We start from the raw sequence: 11355 nt of genomic DNA on the forward strand, positions 1-11355 counted from the left end.
AGAAAAACTGTCAAAAATATGGCCACTTACATAAAGATCAGAGGTGAACATGTAACTACTTTATCTCGTCATTAGACAAGGATTATGATGGTTTTGATCATTTCTCACATACAGAGTCTAGATTTGTGTCAGATATACTGATTTAGGTGTAGAGTCACACACACATACACAAAGTGGGACAGGGACTTGGAGAGGTCATTATTTCTCATTCAATAGTGCTGTGTCCTACAGTTCAAACGCTCCAAAATGAGCGGGTTACTGTCAGATGCTAATAGACTGGCGGTGACAGAATAGCCTAGTATAACAGGTAGGGAAGAATGAGCAATACCAAAGGAGGTAAGACAACAGTAGGATAGAGGAAAATCAAGTGACAATTAGAGAGGCGAGCACATAAATAAGACAAATTCTGACTTCTGACTGTGAACGCAGAGAGGAGCAAAGCGTGGGCAGCAACAGAACAAGAAATAATGTGAAAACTGGCTTTACCAAAAACACTGGAGAAGGACAAGTTAGAGAAGTGACATCTACCTTTCTACCTTTAGGAAGGAAGTGCAGTGGGTAATCAAATGAAGAAAAATTGGGATGCACCAAAAAAGAAAAAAAAAATCAGATTTAGAATGCCCTGGGCATGTTTTCCCTGCTCTAGGGCTCAGAAGGAGAGCCAATAATAGGGAGCAGTCACATTTCCACAGGCAATGTAAAATATTATGAACAACTGAAAAATTCCTTCAGCTGGAGAATGTATTCTAGAAACACCTGGTAAAGAGACAAGGGATTTGAGGTTAGATATTATCTACAGATAATATCTATGTAAGCATACCCTAGAAATTCCAGTAACAAATCCCCCTTTAAGGAGTTCCTAAAGGAAGGTTTTGTGTGGTATTTTTTTTTTTTTACAGGGAAGGAGCAAATGATAATTAAATAGAAAAAGATCCACCCTCCAAAATCCAATTTGTTAATTACTTGTAACCTTCTTGGTAGGGAACAGGGTGGGGGAAAAAACCAGGAGGAGGAGGTTCTTTTATTCCACTTTTCTGAAGAGATTGTAATTTGAAGACAAAAGGATATTTTGTTCTTATGGAGATCTACGGCAGCCACAGTGTTTTTAAACAATAGGAAACTATTTCTAACCTCTTAAAATTCAATATTTGTACAGAATAAAAAATAAGTCCAAAGTCTGCTTTAAGAGGGAAAACACAATCTAAGTCCTATCTGCAAGCAGATCACACAAAAAAGCTATAGATTGAATCATTTCAACTTTGATCTTTACTTTAAGCCAACAGACTAAAGACAAAGTTTAAAAGTTGTGAATAAGAAAAAAAACTTCTTTAAGTACATGATTCGTTTCAAAGATTTTAAAGTGCTCTTCAGTTAGTTAGGAAAGTCATTGGAAAGACTTCTCTGTTAAAAGCTCCATTATTGGAAATGTAGTCTTGTCAATCACAAAAAACATTAAATCCACAAATTCTTCACCAGCCCATGCAGCGTCTTGCACAAAAATAAGTAAGCAATAGTCATAAAATAGACATTTCCGGGACACAGCTGCTACAGTTTGTCAGCAAAGTCATACAGGACTTTGCTTGTTTGAGTATTGAATTCTAGTTCTGCTCTTTCCCAAAAAGCTGTGGGTTAGATTGCCTCTACAGAAACCTAGGTTTCTCATTTTTGTAATTACAAAAAAAGGTGCAAAATTAATTATTAAGACTGTAAACTAGCCCCTTCTGTCATTCAGTGCAACAGTGTCATTAGCTAAACTTCCTCTGCTCAGGAAGTTGCCCTGGGTAACTAGGTAGGATGAAACAGTCACGGGGACAGAGCTGCCGTGAGCTTGGCTGGTGGAGGGGGACCAAAGTGCTCCCAGGGTCTCCTGGAATAAGGGCAAAAGGCAATCCCAGACGCATTTGCACAGTTGGAGCTTTCAAGGGTTGCATAAACAGGAAGGAATGGGTCCTTGCAGGAAGTTAGAAGGCATGATGTTTTGCAGATAAAATAATAGGTTAATTCCTTAGTTTTGGGAGATGACAGGATCTGTGGCAAGCACAGTCCCAGATTTATTGGGGGGTTGGGAGGAGGGAGAGGTGGCTGTCTAAAAACATTCAAAACAAACTATTACACACTAGACAAACCACATCTTCCGTAAGCTCCAGATCAACCAGTGTTTTTTGCTCAGAAAAATAAATGAAGCACACAGATAGGAAGTGATTTTCCCACTATCACAGAGCTGCCCCAGGGCAAGAAACCAAAATTTTCTGCATCACAGCCAAATGCCCTGCTTCTAAATCATACTACTTGATAAGAATAGAATCTCTTTTGCTGTTTAGACAGCCCCCAGCCTTTCATTAAGTCGTTTATGCCCATCATATGGCTTCCATGGCTTTGCCAGATTAGTATAGAAGACCTAAATGTAAATCAAAACTTAGCCAAGTGTATTTTTGCTATAATTGTCCCATAATTTGTTCTGAAGCCTAAGCATGCAAGGCCTTTGCTATAGATTCACTGCCTTAAAAGACAACTTTGTCTTACAGCGCAACTGCTACAGGGTTATATGCAGGCCCTTCACTGCTTCTGTAAGGTTTCCCCCAGCCTATCAAAGGCTCACAGAAAATATGTTTATTTACACAGCTATTTAGAAAAGAGACGCAAAATGGAACATATAAAATTATTTAAAGTGTCACAAGTGCCATAGTACTTCTTTCTCCAATCTGTTGCTTAAATTCATGGCTTTAACTCTAAAGTATTCCCCAGCAGAGTCTCAAGAATATATGTGGAAATCAAGCCAAATCCACTTTTGGCAAAGTTCCATAGTTCATTGGAACGGCATCAGGGATAAATCTATCTTTAGTGCAGCACAGTGCTTAACTGCATTCATTTTGGTAAACTTCCAGTTCAATTATAATGAATGTTGCTAGAAAGTGTATGGTGGGGTTTCTTTTTTTGTTTTGTTTTTTATAAAGGCATTGTAAATATTCATTACTACCCACACTGCTGCTCTGTCCTCATGGAAAGATGAAAGAAATGGCTTAGATATTATCAATAGGGAACTACCTACATTGCTGAACTGCCATTTAACCCAAAGCAATGCTAATAAATTTGTTCAGCTATTGATGCTGTTTCAACTAAGAGATGCTATGGAAAATAATGAGCATGCAGTGGCAGACCTGCTAAGCTGCTAAATACAATTAAGTTATTGAAGTCTAGTATCAATTAAATTATTGATGCTTATTTTGAGAGTTCCAGGGTTAGTAAAACTTACCCCATGAGAGACACCACCACTTATTGTTCTTACAAAGCAGTGACCTGTCTCCCTAATTAGAAATATCAACAAATCCCTACAGTTTATTAGGAGCTGTAAAAGTAATAGGTAAAATAAAGACTGGAAACCTGCAAAGATGAGTCATCTGTCTTTTTATTTTCCAACCTGAGAAAAGAGCCAAGGAAACAAAATGAACAGAAATCAAGCAAATCAACATTAATTGGCTCTTTGTGAAGCATACAGGAGAGCAACACCTTTAACCCTAGGGAACTGTCATTCACAAAGGGGAAAAAGAAAATCCTACCACACATTTGCAAAGATCAACAGCCTTTGTTGCAGAAAAGCCTTTAGGACTAGAGGCTCCCCAGCCTCCCCAGGATCCCAGTCTTTGGATACATAAGTTTTTTAGGACTTGACTCTTTACTGAGCCAGCTGAGACTTATATTGCAATGCTAGAAAAAAAGAGATTAAAATGGTAGCGTATACTGAGATGCATAGCAGAATTCAGATAACTAAGAAAGGGGGACAGGAATAACCCAGGATAGTTTACACCTCCCATTTACAGTGGGTCAAAATGAAGATAAAGAACAAAAAAAGAGAAAAAAAGGGAGAAAAAAAGACAGACAAAGAAAAAGAGGCGAAAAGGGGGAGAAAAGTAAAAAATACAGTTTTAACAGCAATCTTGGGCAACTTTCTGAACAGAAAAACCTTTGAAATGGTTACGAGGTCACTCTTTTCACTACCCTGTGAGGGACAGTATAGGATAGTATAGGCTAGGACAGCCAAACTTTATTTAAAGCTGTACTCTGGCTCCACTAGAAAACAGAACAATACAACACACAAGGAAAATTCAGTCTTTCTTACAGGCGGCATTGGGGCTAACCCAGTCTGCCCGATGTAACTGCCTAGGGAGTGTAGGATGTCAGCACAAAGAGGCAGGTGTCTTTTAATCTTCCTCTGAGTATCTTCAGTCTGCCTAACTCAGACACTTCTTTTTTGCCCATTGACCAAATATGGGTACATCCAGAGAGTGACCCAGTCCTCTCACAACAGAAGTCCTCTGTCACCTATTAAGATTATAGGGAAACAAGAAAATTATGTCTGCCTCCACCCAGCTGCTAACCTAGCATTATTTCCATAACAGCCTTTCGCTTTTTACTTAACAGTCTATTAAGCAGGAAAGCCACAACTCTGGTTCTCAAGTGCTGCTAAGCCTGATGTGGCAGCCATCTGCCACAGGAATACTCTCCATTACTTTTCTGGGTCACTGAGCCTGCAAGAGAGCCTAACTCCAGCTTAGTGGTTAGTGTTCCTCAGATTGGAACAAGAGGCAAGGAGACTTGCTGCTCTATCCATAGTTGTGGGACCTTTCTGTTATCTTTTTTTTTAACCTAGGAATGGTCTAATGTAAAATACTCACCTATTCCCAGAAGCTGTCTCTGAAATCCCAGTCATCCTTCCGCCCTGCTCAGAGTCTTAAATGTTGTGCAGCTAAAAATGTCAGAACCAGGATGGAAAAGGCAGCTTTATCCCAGTGGCAGAGAAAGCTCTTCTTCAAGGACACGCAGCATTACACAGCACTCCCCTGGAACACAAGAGCTGGTGGCTCAGCTCTGCTCAGCCAGAGCATAGCCTACAACCCACTCCTCCTATGGCTGGTGTGAACCTCCCAGGGCAGTACCGGTGGCAGTCTTTGACTTCAGATGAAGTAAATCATTCACAATCCTAATCCTCTGGAGAAATGTGAGTTCTGGTGCCTGACTGCCAATTCCTTGAACACAAGTGACTTTTAAGAGGGAGACAGGCCCCCATCATGCCAGGTATCTGAGCACACGGAACTGACTAAAATGAAGTGTCTAGGCAAGGTAATGTCCAAATAACTCCAACACCCAGCAATTTAGGACATCCTGGAGAATAGGTGAATGTCATTGATGCCTACAACAGATTTAGGTAGGATTCCTCCTTCCTCAAAACTTTCCAGGCCATACAAGGTCAGCCTACAGGGATAAATGCCCAGGCACTTCACAAATCACAGCTGGTGATGTATGTCATATTTTACATTCATCCCTTTTATTTTCTGGTATCATCAAATACTCTGTCCTCCTGAGCAAAAAAGTTCCAGCAGTTTTAGCCCAGGTGTGTTTTCAGAAAAAAGGACCTCGGAGCAATTTGTTTTCTCATTCTACACTAGCCTTCAAGTTTGCTAATGGCTGAATAGGATTCTGAAAACAATTAGGTGCTAAAATCTTTTTTTTTCCATGCAAACAATTTTCTTTGAGGCAAGTGAATTTTTGGAATTTTGTTGGGAAGCCCGACTTCATATAAGCTATGTTTAATACTAGTATTATTGATATCCTTTATTCTTAACATCTTGAGAGCAAGGTTTACAGAAATTTGAGAGATTCTAATCACAGTCTCTCCGTAGTACAGAAAGCTACAATTCCTCCTCTACTTCTTTACACTGCTCTTTACTCAATACAAGGAAACTAAACTACAATCAGTTACACCACAAAAAACCAAAATTGTAACTCAATTGTTCACTCATTGCATTTATAATTAGTCACTGCATTCAACATGAATTTCAGGCACGAAGAAACCTTGCAATACCTAAATAAAGCACTTGTGGTAAGCTATCTGAAGTTATTCAGGAAGGCATGACGACTCTGTCAAATTCTGCAAAAACAGCATCGTAGCATTTACGTGTTAAAAAAGACATAGATTAAAAGTAGGAGAGAAGGAATTTTAAATGGAGATTATGTTGGATATGAACTCTTCTGAACCATTGTTTTCCCGTCTCTCAAGCCTCTCAAGTGGCTTCCACTCATCTGTGGAAAGCACACAGGGGTCTGAACTTAAAAAAAAAAAAAAATCAAGAGGTGTCTCCTATCACTCACAACATAACTGTACAAATCAGTTACTTAAAAAAAATATTGAAACATGCAGCTGACATTTCTGGAGATCAGCACTACTGCACCAAGATGGTCTTTTCTTAGTTATCATTTGGACTACCACATGCTAGGAAGACCATACTCTTATTCTAGCTTGCAAGAAAAACAATCTTCTTGGACAAAACAGACTTCCAGGATCACAATTCCTCCCCACTCACACACACAAAAGCCATTTCTCCCTTCAGGCTTCTCTTGCCACAAAGAAGGCCAACAGCATCCTGGGCTGCACTAGGAAGAGCATTGCCAGCAGGTTCAGGGAGGTGATCCTCCCACTCTTCTCAGTCCTGGTGAGGCTGCATCTGGAGTACTGTGTCCAGTTCTGGACTCCCCAGTACAAGAAAGACATGGTCATACTGGAACGAGTCCAGCAAAGGACCACAAAAGATGATTAAGGGACTGGATCATCCCTCATACCAGGAGAGGCTGAGAGTGCTGGGACTGTTCAGCCTAGAGAAGAGAAGGCTGAGGGAGGATCTTACCAATGTTTATAAATATCTGATGGGAGGATGTTAAGAGGACAGGGCCAGACTCTTCTCAGTGGTGCTCAGTGACAGGACGAGAGGCAACGGGCACAAACTGAAACACAGAAAATTCCACTTGAACACAAGAACACACTTCTTTACTGTGAGGGTGGTTGAACACTGGAACATGCTGCCCTGAGAGGTTATGGAGTCACCATCTTTGGAGATATTCAAAACTTGATTGGATATGTTCCCAGACAACTTACTCTGGTGACCATGTCTGAGCAGGGCGATCTCCAGAGGTCCCTTCCAAACCCAACTATTCTGTGATTCTGTGAAACAACAAATGACCTGTTCTTTTTCAAGCTACAAAACTGAAGCACTGATGGTGGGGACTATGTTTCAAGTGTAAGCCTGGGGACTCGAGGCTATGAAGAAGATTACCGTCTCACTCTGACCATTTCTTCTATGACAATTTTCCCAGGAGACCCTGCTCAAGAAGTCTTTTCTATGAGGACTCTGGAAAAAGAACATCCTGGTAATATTCTGTCAGACTTTAGTTGTGTTAATACTGGTCTCCATAGCTAAACGTCCTAGCACAGTCTGCAGATCCCCTACCAAGGCAGCGTGGGAGAGTGTGAAGACCACTCTTTCCAGTCCCTCATAGCATATTATTATTACCCATTTTCTAGCAGTCCTGGTTGCGCATACAGACTCAGTGACCTGAGCCACAGCAAGGTACGAGAGAAACAGTATTCTTTAGTAGGATATCAATTTCCTATTGTTTATTATATCTCCTGATAATAGTGAGTAGCTTGAGAACCTTTACCAACCCCCTCCCTAGCCTTTAAAACACAGAAAGCAGATAAAAATCATGCTAGTTATAAATGTTATAAGGATATTTATGAATCAATGTCATGATCGTTTCAACACTAGACTCCGTTTTTAATAAATGGAGTTTGGATTGCTACATTCCAGATTTACACATAGGAAGCATCACCTCATCTGAGGCAGGAAGCCATATCTGAAATGATAGAACGTAGCCATATCTGCAGTTAGAAGAAGAACGTTTAGAACATAAGTCTATTGTATTGCTAATTTTTCTTGCTATCTATCTATATCCTGCTTCAATATGATATTAAAATTCATCAGATCATTCTCAGTCATTGGAAAAGCATGGTGTAACCTACGAGCACACGTAATTTCAATGCAGTAAAAGAAGAAATTTCTTCTGCCCGAGCACACAGAATTTCAAAAACCTTTCCTTCCTTTAGAAGTCCCAGAGTCTTTACCCCTCATGAGGACATTACTCAGTTAATCTTAGGCAAAAGTGATATATGTAAAGGTTACCTATCAAAAAAGATTCACCTTTTTTTCTCTTTTTACGGAGACATAAAACACACATAATGTCACCTGAAATCCTGAGCAAATGGATGTTTAAAGCCATTCTAATGAACAGAAATAAAAATAAATGTCAGTACACAGAAAATATCTATTTTGTCTTTTAGGTGTGTTTGATGCTTTGCTTCATCTTCTGTACAAGTTCTGAATAAGCCACCAAAAGGAAAGGTTTATTTTTTTAATCACCAGCTCTTCTCTGTTGGCAGCAGTTCAAAACTACAGGACTTCAAAAAGGTTCTTCTATATAGACATAGATTTACTGAAGATAATTTGCTCCCTTTCATCACCGCTACCTATTTGTCCCACATGTTACTGAGCATGCATGCTTCCACGCTACAGTACGCATTTTTGAAGCTAGAGAGCACTCTCCATCAAATCAGCGTAGTCTTTGCCTATCCTATTTTGTCTAACATCAAATGCAGCCATACTGCTTTCTCAGAATGATTTGATATATCCTTCTGGAATGTAACAGACCACCACCTCCATATTCTAACAGTTAAATTCGCCCTGGACATCAGAAGCAATAATTTAACTGATTGCCACAGAGCTTTCACATTTATCTTTGCAATACCTTTGGCCTCTGGAATTTGTTTAAAACTTGAGCTACTAGGACCCTTGTATATGTTTTATCTACCCCTGTGTCATTTAGGCATGAATCACCTCCTCAATATCTTTCCCCTCCTTGTGACACAGTCACTTCTTTTTTTTTTTTTTAAAAGGTTTTTTTTTCCCCCCCAGTTCTTTGTACTGAAGGTTATATGTTTAATAAAGCGTATTTTGGGAAAGGCAGCTGATATTCTGTAGATCTTTCTCAGTTAAACATCTAGTTACTTGCAAGACTTATGTTCCTGTTAACTGCTTTCCATGAAGGTTTATAATTCAGATTTACACCCTGTTTCTGATACCCACATGTAGTAAAACATCATTTAAGTTTACAGTTAAACTTTAGCTCAGGAAAAAGGAGAACAAAGGTCTGCTAAACCTGGACACATTTTGTAAGATCCAGAAAAAGTACAAAATTGCCAATCTTGTTACAGCACTTGAAAAAGGAAGAGGTTTGCCAGCAAATCACTTTAAAAAAAAGTAGCACAGGTCCATTTTCTAGGAGGCTGCATGCTATGGTAGCTCTGTAATCTGCTGTGTAGTGCCTGCCAATTGTCTCTCCTGCCTCACATAACAGCTGTTAGCAAGTTACAGCTCCCATTTGGTCCACTTGGTTGTGACTGTCACCCTCCACAAACTGTCACCTGTCACTTTGTCATAGTAGCTGGCACTAGAGTTTGGCATCAATATATGCTGTGTTCTCTTTTACTGCAGGCATAGGTCAGTAGGGGTGAGGGAGGAAGAGCCAGCAATTGATGCTGCAGCTGCTGTTGCTACCTTCTGATAGCTGCAGGAAGCTTTATAGGTGACAGACTCAGCTAATGAAACACAGCTTTCCCTGCGGCTGTGAAAGGCCCTGGAGACTTGGTAGTCTAAAGGGCACCTACGGAGATTTCTCTATGATTAGGTGAGCCAAACCCAGTTCATTGCATCTGGAATTGTTCTTTATATTTTGAGCTCCTCAAGCAATGATTGGCATTAGTCTGACCAGTCAAACCTGGCTCAATCATTGAATAGCAGTCCATCTGCTACGTCAGTAAAATGTAAAGACAAAGTAGGCACAATCCTACAGAAGTGCTGTATTCAGTATATCTGGTGTGCACTGTTTGTTCTGATTTTATTTTCTCAATAGTGGACTCCATAGAAGTATAGGTTTTGCATCAGCATTACTCTGACTTTTACTGAAAGCTCTCAAAATATGGGTAAATGAACCAAGTTACAGGTCTTAGTCCAGCACAGCTCAGCATAAATGCAGATATTCTGCTTCTAGGAATAGCCAGACCTGTCTAGACACAGGAACAAGCCCTGTCAGACTGCAGCTGGTTCCGTGCACTTCTTCAGTATGCTCCTGGATTTAGTTGCACAGTGGGACTTAAGTCCTCAAGTCTGAAGCTAATGGTATAAAGGCATCTTTCAGCTCTGACTCTAATATTATCTTTTCAGTTAAACAGCTGATTGAAAATTTGAAATTATGAACGATATATTTCTCTCTGGCTATGAAAGTGTCATCATCCTAATATTTATGTCACAGTCCATAAACACTACATGACTACTGTAAAAACAGTGATCTTGTATTAATACATTGTTTAGTTAATGTTCTGGATGTTAGGAGGTTGGGATTTTCAAGAGAAACAGAAGAAATTGAGCAAGATTTATGCACTGAACTCTCTTAGGCTCACTTAAACCTTATCCTAGGTGTCATATTCCAAAACCTACAAAACTTTTTGAGACATTAGCATCCTTTTCAAATATTCAAATGATTTCTTGTTATGCCTGCCCTTTTAAAGTATTCTGACCACAAGTATCAGCAGTTTATTTCCATGTAATATAGTTTATAAAAATACATATGGAGATACTAACTATATCATTAAGTAAAGGTGCATTGATATAAAACTAACTACAAGCTACACTATAGGAAAGCCCAACTTTTTTCACATAAGCTGCACTGGAAAAAAGAGTATGGAAGAAGTATGCATTTGTTTTTGGTAAAACCACCTTTTTAATTTTTGCAGTTGCCTACCTGCACTTTAAATTTTAGAAGATAAAATGTTTTTAACGTAGGTTATATCACATCCCATGATGTTCATATTTTCTGAAAGCTGTCCATATTTTAAGCTGATTCTCTTGGAACTTCTTTCACTCGGCTGCATCTCCTGGATCCATATCTCACAAACATATAATTAAACTTCACTGATCTCTGTGAAAGCTTAAACATTGATGCTCAGTTAAGGATATTTATTGATATTATATACATAAAAAATTTAGATATTAAATGCATTGTATATCTAGAAGTAACTCTTAGTTCTGTGAAGTACACTATAAAAATATCTTGTTCACGCTTTTTTCTGCAATATGTTTGGGAAAATTCAGCCACATCTGATGAATTAGCTGCATAAAGCTTATTTGTATTGCTTTCAGAAAATAATTCCTTCCTTCCTCACACCTCTCTCCAGGAAAAAATGTTTACATACAGTCATTTCCTTGATGTAATTCTATTTATTCATGGAAATATATATCAGAGCCCCAATTCCTTCATGTTCGGGGGAAAAAAAAAAGTAGCATGCAACAATTTCTTTCTCTTAGTTTCAGGTCCCTTTACAGACAACACTTATCCCAAAGTCATTCTCAAAATTTTATTCTAAAACTATTTCCTCTTCTCCAGCTAACTGTATTCTTGGCTTTCTACTGC

The sequence above is a fragment of the Struthio camelus genome, chromosome 2, assembly GCF_040807025.1.
Source record: "Struthio camelus isolate bStrCam1 chromosome 2, bStrCam1.hap1, whole genome shotgun sequence".
Classification (NCBI taxonomy): domain Eukaryota; kingdom Metazoa; phylum Chordata; class Aves; order Struthioniformes; family Struthionidae; genus Struthio; species Struthio camelus.